Source organism: Rhagoletis pomonella, unplaced genomic scaffold (genome assembly GCF_013731165.1).
Source record: "Rhagoletis pomonella isolate Grant_MI unplaced genomic scaffold, Rhpom_1.0 Rhpom_scaffold_00007, whole genome shotgun sequence".
NCBI lineage: Eukaryota > Metazoa > Arthropoda > Insecta > Diptera > Tephritidae > Rhagoletis > Rhagoletis pomonella.
Window position 1 is genome coordinate 12,923,933 of NW_023458561.1, and position 15,314 is coordinate 12,939,246.

A 15,314-nucleotide genomic window follows, 5' to 3' on the forward strand; every position below is an offset into this window, starting at 1 on the left:
GAAAATTATTGTAAATATCAATTTTGAGTGAATTATCTTCAGTAGTTACTAAAATATCGCAGTTTTCGTATTTCTGGAAATTACCGTTATATGGGAAGTGGGCGTTGTTACAGTCCGATTTCGCCCATTTTCAATACCAACCTACCTTGGATTAACGGAAAGCTACATACCAAATTTCGTTGAGATATCTCAATTTTTGCTCGAGTTATCGTGTACACGGACGGACGGACAGACGGGACAGACGGACAGACGGACGGACAGACAGACATGGCTTAATCGATTTCTCTATTCGTTCTGAGCATTTATGTATACATTTGTCTATATCTATCTCGACTCGTTTTGGCTGTTACAAACAACCGTTATGTGAACAAAATAAATATAACCTTGTGCACAAGTGCGCTCGGGTATAAAAATTTTACTTAAGTGCATATACCGAAGCGCTAAAGCGCCCAAATACACCGCACAAACGGCTGTTCAAACCTCCTTTTTTCATATCCTCTATATATGGATCAAAGATCTATCAATAAGTATTGAATGTGTGGCATATTTCGTGATTTCAGTTGCATGTATTTCGAACAAATTAGATGTGGCATCACCATACATATAATAAAAATTATAGATGATTTTCAATAAAATAACATTAAGATAAGATTTCCAGATTTTGTATGGAAATTCATTTATACCCATATATTTGAATAAAATAAACATACATAGAAGATATGAACCAATACTTCGCATATACCAAACGAAAGGAAAACACCTCAATTTTTGATTAAAGAAAACAAAAACAAAATCGTTCGAGCGGGTTTCAAGCATTTCGGTATTAAAAAAAAAATTGCAAATTTTTTCAACAACTCCCTTTGGAAAGCAGCGGGAAACTAAAAATACCCATCCTCTTAAACTCTGCAATACGAAAGGGGAATAGTGAAGTGGCTAAACGTGATATTGAAAAGGCCGACACATTTGCTCGCCACAAGGTATTCACCTCACACAATATTGAGCCACCATCCAATACAACAGAAGCAGTTACAACTAACTCGAATTAACCATATCAAATGGACTTACCCATCGAAAAGTTCTTAAAATCAGAAGTAAAAGCAGCCATTCAAAAGCTAAAACCCAAAAAGCCACGATTTAATAACGGGCCAACTATTAAAACAATTACCATCAGCAGGCATCAAGTTTCTGACTTACTTGTTCAACGCGGTTCTGAATATCGGTTCTATACCTCCTCAATGGAAAGCCTTACAAGTTAAAATGATCTTAAAACCGGAAAAAATTCTAATAAAGATGAATCATATCGGCCTATTAGCTTACTGCCCTAGCTATCCAAACTCCTGGAAGTGCTTTTTCTTAAAAGAATGCTTCCACTTATCGAGAAGAAGAAGCTAATTCCGAATCACCAATTTGGATTTAGAAGAGGGCACAGCGCGATCGAACAAGTCCATAGGCTCCGCGATAAAATTCAGTCGGCATTTGAAATGCAGCACTGCTGCTTTCCTCGACATGTTACAAGCCTTTAATCCCGTTTGGCTCGATGGTCTACTTTATAAAATTAAAACTACTCTCCCTACCAAATATTTATTCAGTCCTATCTGGAAGAGCGCTACTTTTTCGTTAAACAAGCCATAGAACAGTCTGAAATACATGAAAGCTTAGATGGGGTGGCACCCCAGCGTAATGGTGACACTGCTATTTTAGCGGAAGATATTTCCCCAGTGGCGGATTTACCGTAAAGGCAACATAGGCAGGTGCCTAGGGTGGCAAAATTTTAGTTGAAAATTTTATTTTTTTCAAGTTATCTGCACTGAAAGTAGAATTTGTGTTTGTACATTTTAAGACATAAATTTGAGATTCGACTACGCAGGAAATAGGACAACACTGTTAGGTTTTTATTATACATAGCAATCGTCATTACTTGCATAACACTGCCATGAAAAATTTGAGCAATGAAGAATTGCGTGAAAAATCTACCATTTTGAGCAATTACTACTACCGAGATCTTTAGGAAAATTTGGGAAAAGTAATAGTCTTCTTCAATGCATACTGCATCCAGAAAGACATTTCGAATTATTCCCCAATGGAACTATTGAAAATGCTCAGACAAGATGGCCTGCAGCATTGCGAATGTTTATTTGCATTCCCATTTCAAATTGCAGCGCTGAGAGATCATTTTTCGTTTTAAAGCGCGTCAAGAACTATCATCGATCTTCATAGGGAGACGAAAAATCGAATGCTCTTGCAATGTTAACAATAGAATCAGAATTGTTTCTGTCCATGGATTGTGAAGAAATCATCAGCGATTTTGCGTGTGAAAAATCAAGACACAAAGCACTGTGAATGGAATATGTTCATTAAGAATTTTTCAGGAGTACTTAAGTTCTGATAATTTCCATTATTATATGTAATTCTTCCTGTAATTCATGAAATATAAACTGAACTAGAATCCAAATACAAAGAAATACAATTATCAAACTGAGGTAAAAGTACCCTTTTTAGAACGAGTACGAGTTATGGAACGATATGTTACATTTCTGTAGAAAAAAAGCATTGAGCCGATTTCTTTTTAAAATATTACTATACGTTAGCACTTTTCTTGCGAATAAATAAAAAATATTAGAATTTAGAACTTTTGATATTATTTAAATGATAATATTTAAAAATACTAACTTAATATTTTTGAGATTTTAACTTATCAAGTGAAAAAACTTTGTTGATGGTGGCTTTCTTTAAAAGTTGAAAAGCTTTACTCAAGGCAAATACCACTTTTTCATCTTAAATTGTAATAAAAGTATAGTAAATAACATAAATTTGAATATTACTATTTATTGCTAATCGTTTCAAAACTGGTAATTTTACCTCAAAATATTTTTCTTATCGGAAAAAGGGCGGCAACTCCTGAATTGCCTAGGGGTGACAAATATTCAAATCCGCCACTGAATTTCCCCCAATAGAGCATCACGAAAACCTTAAAAGGCTCTTAATACAATCGATGATTGGCTCAAAAAATGGCGGATAAGATCGAGTAGCACTAAATCTGTCCAAGTAACGTTCAGACTCAACAAAGTCACCTGGCCACCCGTCCAACTGAACGATATTAACGTACCACAAGGCAATGCAGCTAAATATCTTGGAATTCCCCTTGATAGAAGACTAACATGGAGAGCTCACATCTTTACTAAGCGTAAAGCACTCGACCTAAAGCTAAGAAACTTGCATTGGCTTATAAACCGTAACTCCCAACTATCCACTGACAACAAATTTCTGCTGAACTCAACTGTCATAAAACTGATATGACCCTGCGGTATTCAGCTGTGGGACGGCGCAGCAAGCTCAAATATTGAAATACTACAAATATTCCAATCGAAAACTCGAATGATTGTTAACGCTCCGCAATTCATTACTAACGACCAACTGCATCAGGATCTTAAAATTGACACTATCACGGACTGAATTAAGGAATTATGCTACATCTTATTACCTGAGACTACAAACCCATACTAACCCAAAACTAAAATGAAATATGAAATCCCCTACAATATTATCTGCCTTCTTCTCTCGCACAGAGAAACATATATATAGCTTTATAAAATAATATCCATGTAAAAATATCAATAAAAAATCGAGTTAAAAAGCTCAAAATTGTTATGGAACTTTGTCGAATTTTCTTAACTTTTGTAAATAGATTGAAGTTTGGACTTACATGGTTTTTGATAGATAACGAGCTATTATTTCATTAAAAAAGAACAAGTAATTTTTAAACAAAAAACACAGTGACTTCAAATCTCATATAAATATTGATCGTCAATTTCTTCATGATCCAATGACCGGATCTAAACCAAATTAGATGAGGTAGCACCTTTCCGATAAAAAGGGAATTATCGAAATCAGTTTAAGTGGTCCAAAGTTATGCGGTAACATATATACATAAAAAAAAAAAATATTCGCACGAATTGATAAACTCTTCTTTTTTTGAAGTCGGTCAAAACTTGCAAAATGTCGCGTCCCTATTTATATTTTCGCCAGTGTATATATACATATGTAAACTGTGCTAAACATTTTGTGATGACACGAGGTAATATTCATTTTAAGTTTAAGTTGTTATAAAAAGGACTTTATAACTTGAATTGGTAATTTTTTCAACCAACATAATAAGGGCTATTTACAGCCGTAAAGCCAATATCGGTTTTCTTTTAAGGTATTTTTAAATGAAGATTTTTTGGGATCGAAACGATTTTTTTAAGCTTTAAAATCTTATTTTGAAGATTTTTTTGGAAAAAAAATTAAGATTTTTAGGGGACTTTCTCTGGCAACACTGACCCCACCGAGCTCGGTATTTGGTAACTCGGTGTCCTGTAATTTTTTCTAATGTATTTTGATTGTGTTACGTTTCATTTGATATCGAAATTTACAAAATATTGTTATTATTGTTCACTACGTTTGAAAAAAAAAAACGATCTCTGGCTACGGTTTAAACATCAGCCAGAGGAATGGATGACATTGGATGGTGTCCAAACGGTAAATTTTGTGCTGCTGTTGATATGCGCATGTTTATATGTATAAATACATACTACATTATTTTGTTGCTATCCTACCTATTTCTCCCCAACATAAACATACATATGAAGCGGAGCCGCGAATTACATTGGAAAACTCTCGGAGAGTTTGTAGTTAACGTAAACGAACATAGCGACACGGGATTTTTAAGAACGTTGCGAGAAGCATAGACAAAATTTCGACGAAAAAAAAATCGGGTTCAAAACTATCCTATCTTTTAAGTTGGAACCAACAATACACACCCACAAAATTTCATTAAAGTCGGTTAAGCGGTTTCGGAGATTAGCGTAAACGAACACAGTGACACGGGATTTTTATACATGAATATGTTGAGACAAATAATTTGCTGCGGTGGTGTAGTGGTAAGCAGTGCGCGCTTCCACTTCACAATGCCTGGGTTCAAACCCTGGTCAAAGCAACATCGCAAAAATATAGAAAAAAGGTTTTTTCTTAACAGCGGTCGTCCCTCGGCAGGCAATGGCAAACCCCCGAGTGTATTTCTGCCATGAAAAACAGCTTCTCATAAAAATAAAATCGCCGTTCGGGGTCGGCGTAAAACTGTAGGTCCCTCCGCTTTGTGTGACAACATCAAGGCGCACGCCACAAATCGGAGGAGAAGCTCGGCCAAACACTGACATATGTGTAAGCGCCAATCTATTATTATTATTATTACGTACAGATTGCAATAAAAACTGGATTAAAAAAAGTAAAATTATTTACAAAGAAAGAAGTCATGCAAATAATTATTGATTAGTGGTATTATTTACAAATGAACCCAATACGTGACTTTTAGTTTTATTTTATTTTTCGATGATTACATTATTGCCTTTTTATAATCAAGTAACATTTTTTTACCGTCGTAAAATACTGCCACTCCCCTGGGTCGGTCATGTCGTACGAAACTTTGCAGTCCTGAAAGCATTCGACGAGGATGCCGTCACAGATATCAGCGGAAGAGCGAGGCCTCCTCGGCGATGCCAGACCAGGTGGAAAGGATCTGGCCCCAGATTGTACAGAGGCAATGAGGTGCCTCAAACTTACAATAATAGTCGCTTATTCCTTAATTTTAAGTAACAGAGTTGCATAGCGTATCTTAAAATTAAGGATTAAGCTGCTAGTATTTTAAAATTTATGACATTTGAACAATTTTAAACTCTGTTCCGACATCATAAATTTCTAGTGGAAAATCTGTACGACAACTAATTAACAAATTCATTAATGCTAACCATATAAACGAATTTCGAATTTACGGATTCCGTAGGCTTCACGAAAATCGTTAAAATTTATTTTCTCTTAAATCTCTGGAAATACACCGACACCTTTTTTTTTAAACAACGTGAATGAATATAAAATAGAAAGTTGCTTAAGATATGTATTTTCCAAAAAGCTGGCGCTTGGGCTTGCACGAAAACTCCATGACAGAATAAAGTATTTGGGCAGATTTTCGGGGTGGCCGATTTGTTATAGAAATTAACACCCTTATTCTGGAACCCGAATTTGGAATGAATGGAACCCAAATGAAGGAAAATAAAGTGGAACGAAATAAAAAAAAAACGTTCGTCAATTTCATTTGCAATTATAGCAGCAGAGTAAGAGCGCGCTATGAAAGTGAACTCACAAAGATATGCGGAGCTGTCGGGCATAGTAACCAAGGATGCATCTATGTCAGCTTCTGGTTTAATTGTTCAACCACAACCTCCTATGAATGAAGAACTGGTTCTCAATCCAGTTAATGCAGTAACAGCTTCTTCCAAGCCATTGAAAACATGCACTTTGTTGGGTCCACCATCTGATGCGCTTGCTTCTGCCTTCGGACGCGCTTAGGGATTATAACCCCTATCAGCGTTGCCGAAAGCTTTCGCTGGAAAATCGTAACTTTACCCTAAAAAAATCGCCATTTCGGCCAAAAATCGTCAAATTTTTGTTTATTGTATTTTTTTTTTTAACAAAATGAAAAATACAAAGGAATCATATGCAATGAGTCGTATGCATACCTTTAACTTAAATTTATTTGAACAAATTGAGTAAAAGATCTACAATTTAAAAACAAACAAAAGCATTTGCTTATGGTCTGATTATGCATACTTCGCATAGCTTTGCACAACTTCGCATAAACTTTAAACTGTAATTTCGTATGTACTTTGTATGTATTCCATTACCCAGAAATTAGCAGAACTTTTAAAAACTTAGCGATCTGTTGAGTTTAGATTTTGCTTCACATTTTCTTAAGTTACACTTTTAGTGCTCTGGTACAAATGGTTGTGCGTAGTCATGCGAAGTATGCATAATCAGACCCTTAGGTTTTGTGCATACGGCCCAGTGGCGGATCCAGCGGGGGGTTTTGGGGGTTAAACTACGTGTCAGTCAGTGGCGGACCCACGGGGGGTGTTTTAATATGCCCCCCTCCCCCTCCCGCTGGATCCGCCACTGATTCAGCCGAATAAATATGACCACACATTACGGAACCAAATGGAACGCACATTGCATATGGGTTAATAAAAGTGGATTTGCAATTGTTTACGACAATTTAAAATTACAATTTAAAACACAACTGCTTTTAAATAGTTGAACTCCACTGGTTTGAAGCTTTTGAAGATTTTGATCCAGTTTTAAAGTAGGGGTCTTCAAAGCGAGCTTGGTACTCGGTGTTCGGTAATTTTCCCAATACACCTATTTTGTTTGTGTAAAATTATTTTATTATCGGTGTACTGGTTACCGAATTATCGTGAAGGAAGCTTACAAATTTTTCTGGTAGTTGGTAAACTGCAATCAGCTGTTCGATATTTACTCAATTTCAAATCCGCCCGCCGCCGTTACATTTTTTTTTTTTTTTTAAGAAAAAAACTACGACTCCGTTGTTGATAAACATATGCCGATTTCGTTTGCCCTCTACGCACAACCACTAAGAAGAGGGCGATGAGAAGGCAACATTTTTTTGTAGAAACGAAATCGCCAATAGTTTACCAGACTAACAAAAGAAAACTGAAAAGGACGTTCACAGTTGATAAAACTACCGAGTGTCAACCAGCAATTTACCAAAACTACCAAAATGGATGTGAAGACCCTTAGTGTAACATTAGCATTAATTAACTGATAGATAATTTTGACTGAACAAATTTTTGAATTTAAATCAGAGTCAGCAGTGCAAATTAACGATTTTGTTCCAATTCTAGAACAAATTTAATATAACTAAAAGCATGGTTGGAGAACAAAACTAGATAAATGCATGATTGGATTTTGGATCACGTTATCCTTTAAACAATTTTTTACATACCTACTTACATATACATTTATGTAATTAGGGTGAAAACCTAAAATAAAAAAATCGTCATTACGGGGGGAAAAATCGTCAAAACGTTATTGAGCTAAAAAACGTCAAAATGACGACAAAATCGTCAATTCGGCAACGCTGACCTCTATGTTTAACTCAGTGAGAGGGCAGGACCAGGATGAATGTATTTGTATTTGTATAAAAATGTATTAAAGCAAAAATGAGTTGGATAGGCGTCTCGGCCAATGATAACCATCAGTTACCACCTCTGCATGGTTGTAAGTCATGCACAGTCCCTACGGCTTTTAGCGCTGTGGCTTTGCAGCTTAAGCTCTGTAAGAGTTTTTGGTGGTGTGCGTCAAGCGGGAGCGTTGAGCACCGGTTATTTATTTAAGTTAGAAAATTGGGTAGGCGCTGTGGCCAATGGTAGCTCTTGTACCACCTCTGTATGCCGAATGCAATACAGAGTCCCGTGAGACAACTCCGGAGGAGTTCTAATGCATCAAGCGGGTTTGTTGAGCATGACTTGGGGTGCCAGCAATTAACTACTTTAGTAGGTTTTGTTCTGCGGCAGTTGAGCAGTGCATAAAAAATGCATACCCAAAAGAAGAACGAGCGAATTATTTGTAAACACAAGTGCGTGTGTTTATTCGCTGCACTTGGTTTTGGGCGGGAGTGCAATACAAGTGCGTATGTGTGTTCACTGTTCTTTGTTTATGCGGGAAATGCATAAGTCGCTTAAACACCCTACTAAGTAAATATAATTCTCCTTTCTGTGTTGCCGGAGAAGAGAGACTTCCGCATATCAAGGGAATACAACATTTCTTGTGTATATAACTCCGGCTATGCCATCCACAGTGTGCGCACAACCCACATCGAAATTTACGAAAAACTGCATAGTGCAAACCGAATTTATTAATAAACTATTGCTCGGTAATTTGAAACATTTATATTAATCCTTTGATTACATGTGTATGTAAAAGTGTTTAGATTCGGGTTATGCGTTTGGACTCAACAACCGAAAATAACTAAACCGGACCCAAGTTTCCCAATAAGGGCAACAAAGATTCTTTTTTGTTCATTTAAAGAAAGCAGTGGATAAAAATATACATACGTATATACGAAAGGCAAATTTGTCTGTTTAAATGAACACCACTTATATTTCCTGCAAACACACATCGATTTAGATCTTTTATCTCGCCTCCGACACAGAATTGTTTTCGTACAAAATTAAGAAAAAAGCTGTCAATCTCTTACTCGTTCGTTTTTAGGCATGCCATTGTTACGAATTTCGAAAATTCGAAAATATGATTCGGATTGCAGCATACTATTTTTACGATTCGTAGCAAAATCCGCATACGAAAGAATTGGAGAATAGGGGTGTATGTAAATGATGGCAAGGTTCTTGATCATTAAACTGATTAGTCACTATGCATCTGAAATCCATTGTTATAACAAATCAAAGTATATCAAACTGCCATTAAATTTGTTAAGAAAGCCGCACAAAGTAGAGGAAAAAATAATCAGGTAAGTAATTTGGTCGTTCCGAAAATTTAAGGTGTGCGTCATACATACATACATACATACATACATATGTATGTATTTATCTTTGCAGAACACGATCGGCAAAGCCTAGGCAGCGATCCGAACCGTAATCTGAGAGAAATTTTTTTTTCTCCTGAAAACCGCATGCTAATTTTTTATGACTGTTACTTGCCATTCGTTAGGTTTTTTTGTTTTTATCTTATCTTGGAATTCTTCTGTAAATGACTCCACAATGTCGACACACTGAATTAAAAAAAAAAACAAAACAAACAAGTATGGAATGCGCTATTACGTACATACAATCAGGGTTGCCACTGACGAAAAAAATACTTATCATTCACTTGAAAAAAATCTACCAATTGTGGAAAATATTTACCAAATTTTTTTTTAGTGTTTTTAATGAATACTGTAGCTCAAGGCATAACAAGGTAGAAGTGATTTCGACATTTCTCTCTTTTGAACTGCGACTGAAATGTCAACTCTTAACCCTATACTATTCAAATTTTTTTTTTTATATAAATTTTCAATTGTGAGCTGTGCGACTGATTTTAAATACATAATAAAATGAAAAGGAATTGCGAGCGGTGCGTTGTGTTTGTCAAGAGCCTGGACAACAAACTTGTGCGTTATTTTAAACCTTCGAATTGTCAAGTGAAGCGACAACGGTGGGCAAATTGCTGCGATGTTTCATTAGGAGACTCTTCACGTGTGGTCGTGACTTTATTTGTTGTCTATCGCAGCCGAGTATTTCTAAGTGGACGCGTTTGGTCCCAGGTGCAGGATTTATCATACCAAATATGAAAAGAAAATCTACCTTTCATATACATATGTACATGGATAGGCCAAATTTCAAATAGTGGTCTGATAAAACCTAAACCAGTATTCCTTGTTGACATAAAGAAACTGAAGGTAATTTTTAATAAATTTAATGCAAACGAAATTTCGAATAGCAAAAATTTAATAGCTAAATTATTGACGTTAAGTTTTGATGTAAATTTAGAAGAATCAAACTTTTTTTAATGTCTAATATACTTTAGAATTAAGTATTTGAATAAAAAAATAAATGCTCAAAAACATTGGGATAGTAAAAGCAAGAAAATTTTCAAAACGATTTTATAAATGTGTGTGTTTCATTTAGTATGTAATTTTGTGTAAGTATGCATTTCCACATTTACATTAAACAGAAAATTCAATAAATAAAATGAAGCTGATTCTAATGAGATTTTAAATATTTTCATATTTACAAAAACTTTCATTTCAAAGATGTTGAGTTCTATCAAATATGGTAAATGCATAACAAAGGGTTAATTTCTTTGTTTATATTTTTTGACATTACAGTCAGGTATGAGAGAGCTCGACTGAATTGTCACCTCTACCTTGTTGAATATGCCTTGCTATAGCTTTGTTATTTTTTCAGTTAATTCAATATTCCTATTCCTATATTCCTATATTCAAATTGTATTTAAGGAACTATTTATTTAAGAGATCATATTAATGGCATCTTCTCAGTTTCCTTCAACCAAAAGCGAAAGTAATGAAACTAAAGGCAACAACGAAACTTCATCATTTTAAAAAACTTCAACTGGAGTTATTATAGATAAATACAGTGACTCAAAAACTCAAGCCAAACTTTTTTGGTACTATTTTATAAGAATATTGTTTGCGCTTTACCCAAACATTTAAAATCAAGGATTCAAGCTAAATACAACATTTAGAAAAGTTCAATAAATCTCCGGCTAAATTTCGAACTTTTTACTCTGAATTTTTAGAACAATTTAAGGTATGGAGTTTTATAGTCCATAATACTTGAGACAAATCAACAATGTGCATCCCGTTGGTAGTTTTTAATTTTTTTGCAGCCAGTATTTTGTGTTTTTTTTTTTTATTTAACAATTGCCATTGTTAAAAATATGCGTTGATTTAATTTTTTTTCGAAGCGTCGAAGTGGGTAATTACATACTTGTCCGTTCTTTTTTTATTTAGATAATCATTTAATATATTTAGGCAATCAAAAGCCTCTCGGAATTCCAGTAAACAGAGTTTTGAATGGAGTACAATATGTTCGCCTTTTATCGATATACATTTATTCGTATGTGTATAAAAAGTGTGCATTAAAATGTTCGAAAATTAATGCAATAAAGTAAACTGCACTTTTGGAAAGAAATTTGTAATAAAAAATCACTACGAAAAACAAAACGGGAACGAAAAGTTGTATTGTTTTTTTTTTTAAACTAAATAATACAACAAAAATCTACCAAAGAAAAAATTTACCTTTTTACCAACCCAAATTTTGTCTACCAATTTTGGTAACCATTTACCAAAGTGGCAACCCTGCATACAATATATGAGAGGCGAATTCGAAACAACGCACAGTGGCGTGAGGGTGGCAGAAAATCCAAGATCGAAATGTGTCAAAATATCCAACTAAGTGGCTGATTAGATTTTGGGCATGTTTACTAGCACGTTTTGGGATTTTTTTTTAGAAAAGAGCTACTAGTAACATTTTAATTCGAATAAACATTGCAACAACTCAAACGTTATAGTTGTTGGACTGGTCTTTTACTTTAATGCCAAGCTCAGTAGTCTACAAGGGTTGCTCCATAATTTGTTAATTTTCCAAAGGCTGAAAGCTGTAATCGACATCCGATTTTACTGAAATTTTCAAAGCATTACTTTTGTCCAGGAATATGGAAGTAACTATAAAAATACTATATACATATTGACAAACATCCACGTCTACTATATTATGGGCAGATATATTAGATATTATCCGGTTGTTATTCAATTTGTTTTTTATATAGCTGGTGGGCGTTACACTCGGACGATTTTGACCATCTTTCAGATTTAAGTTTTCAAGGTTACAACTATGACACAAACCATATTTCATTAACATCGGATACAATTTATGCTTTCGCCCGCTATTGAAGTGGGGAAGGCCATTTTTCAGATTTCCCCATCCCTATACAAAAGGAGGTACAAATAACAAATTAGATCTTGAAAAATCGAAGCACAATTACTACTTTTCGCCACATTTTATATAGGAATCTTCCACTGTGCGTCGTCTTAAAATATTAAGCTTTCGCGGTTTCACGAGAAATCATTCATTTTACACTGGCCAATTTGCGTCTACTACGATTAATACATTCTGCACACAAATTCGTATGTTTTAATCTTCCGCATTCAAAAGTGTAAAACTTAATACCGGTACAATATCTCTGGAATTTTTGGCACTCGATCAAATGAATAGCTGGAATGTAGAGGGAGAAGCATTGTAAATCGAAACACAAATTCAGAAATATAAACACATACAATTTCCTTACCAACATTTTTTTTGTTTTTTTTTTTGGAGAACTCGATATTCTTTACAAGAGAAAGATTCGCGATTTCTTCTGTTATGCTTATGTATAAGCTGAATTATATTTGATAGTTACAATGCAAGCAAACATATGCACACGTCTTTTTTTATAAAAAAAAAAAATAGAATAGAAATATGTACTAAGTTTCAGACCGATTTGATAACTTTTAGAAATGGAGCCTTTAGTGGAAACTTGTGGAAATTTTTCTAGGAGGAATATTAGCTCCAGTAATATTAATAAAGTCAGTATCGCCGAAAAATAAGAGTTCAAAGATATTAGGGTTAAAACTTTTGGTTTTCGTTTCTATGAAAAGAATTCGCCTTTTGAGTGCCCCTTTAATTTTTTAATGTTCGTGATAAAGTTATATGTTCGTTTCTTAAAATGTCACATTTCTGTAAGGCAAAACCGGTATATTCTTTGCTTTTTTAAGCTTTGTCAGGGAAGATGGGTGCCCTGAAAATCGGATGGTTTCTCAAAACGACAACATGATGAAATACACGAGCTACACAAGGAAAAGTAGGTAAAAGCATGCACCTTTACAGGGTTGAGTGTAACATCAAACATATTGTGCACCATAGCAGGGCCAGCTCGGAGCCAGCTGACAATTTAGTGACTTTTTTTCGAGATTAGAGACTTGATACAGCTTACTGAATACCAATAGTCTTAAAATCCACGTTCACTAGGGAGGGTCGAAAATCTAATTTTTCTCAAACCCCTTGGTAAAAGTGAAAATATATTGTATCATGAAGTCAACAATAAGCCTTTTATTTTAATTGTAAGAGCCCGCGCATCGACCGCCAAGTGACACACAGCACTCTAGTCGAATAGGACCAATTATTGTTAAAAATTCTGGGTTCAGCAAAAAGGTTTGGCGTATATTTTTAGATAATGAATCAGTTAACGCAAAAGATAAAGTCAAATATCATTTCCCGCAGCACTTTAGCTTATCGTTAATCTCAAACTTATCTTTTTTCTATAAAATTTTAATTGTTTTCTTGATAATTGCACTGGCCAATAGTCAAAAGATGTAAAGAACAGCATTAATATTTCTGGGGTAAATTTAGGTCGCTGGTTCCAAATATTCTAATCTTTTTTTTAATATTAGTTGTAGTTTGCGAATTTTTTCAAATTTCAATTTCGGTAGCTCTAATATAAAAGCCATTATTTCCCTTAACCATGGAAAAATTTTGTTTATGAAAATGAGCATGGAAACACTGAACAGGCACAACCTCTACAAACACTAATTAGTTTACCTATGTTTATGCATACAATACGAAAATCGCAATTATAGGAAGTTGACAAATATTTGTGTCAATTTTTTTTTATTTTAAATATTTTTTGTTTATAATCTGAGCAATTTTCATCATATTATTTTCATAAATTAGTAACAGTAAGTCTCGGCTTCAATTTGGTAATTATTACGTACCGATCGACTAATATTTACTAAAGATATATCGAAAAACTTAGGTGGATCTCTAGTTTTTTTTACAAAAATTTCTCTTCAATTGTATAAAGAACTTTTAAATAAAAGAACCGGATTACAGAAAGGTGTGCCAGTTTCGTTCAAACTGAATGCAAACCAATGCCGTCATTCATATGTATTGACATATGTATATACATATAAACATTATTTTATTTTATTTTTTTTTAAATTTTATTTTAATATCTTTTTTTATTTTATGGTATTTCACATGACAAAAACATTGTAAGGTAAAAAGTTCTCTCAATTCGTTGGCCATGATTTTTTTTTGAAGTTTGCCAGCATTTTAAAATCATGTAAAATTGAGAGTAAAAAAAAAGAAATTGTTCAAAGTTTTTGTTGTTTGAGATTGAAAATGAGAATGTGTGTGTGAGTTTGTGTGTAAAATTTTAAAATTAAATTGCTTACAAACGACAAGTATTTGAAAATTCCTCAGCGGTTCTACCTTCCTATATTTTTATCATGGTATTTCACATAATTGTTTCAAGTTAATCAAATTTTTTGGAGTTTTATTTTAATTAAAAATGCCACAATAACTATAATTACATAAAAAAAAGTAATATTTAAAAGAACAAAAAAAATTTAAAAAAATGTTCAAAAAAAAACCCATAACTTACTTACTAAAAAACTGTTTATTATAGCTTAAAATTATTGTAACCAACAGAGGTAAATATGTTGTACAAAAAACCAACAAACAGATGTTCACAAAAGTTGATATAAAACTAAGTATTCGTCGATTTAAATTGGGTAGGTTCAGAAGGTGCAGAAGTTGAGCGCAACCGTTGCTAAAAAAAATCAATGATCGTAATGCGTCTTCTGAACGGCTTGATACATTAGCTGTCAAATTCAAAACACACAACACGTTGTCCAAATGATCAGAAAAATTTTACGATCATCTAACACGCAACTGTTCAGTTGATCAGAAGTATAAAACAACGCGTTCAGAAGGTGCAATCGCAACAGTTACTGAGCTGTTGCGCCTTCTGAACGTGCCCATTGTTAACTTTTTACTGAGCATGTTTATTTTACGAGGAGGAAGCATCGAAAGCCTAACCCCGTCATTGTGAGACTTTAACCCAAACTAAACTTCCTACCGTCATGTACC

General features: G+C 34.2%; 1 protein-coding gene across 2 annotated transcripts in view; it reads right to left on the reverse strand.

The window, feature by feature from the left end:
• Positions 1 to 15,314, reverse strand: part of LOC118742341 (rho GTPase-activating protein conundrum) — a 194,057-nt gene that overhangs the window by 116,208 nt on the left and 62,535 nt on the right. The gene's annotated exons all lie outside the window — the stretch shown is intronic.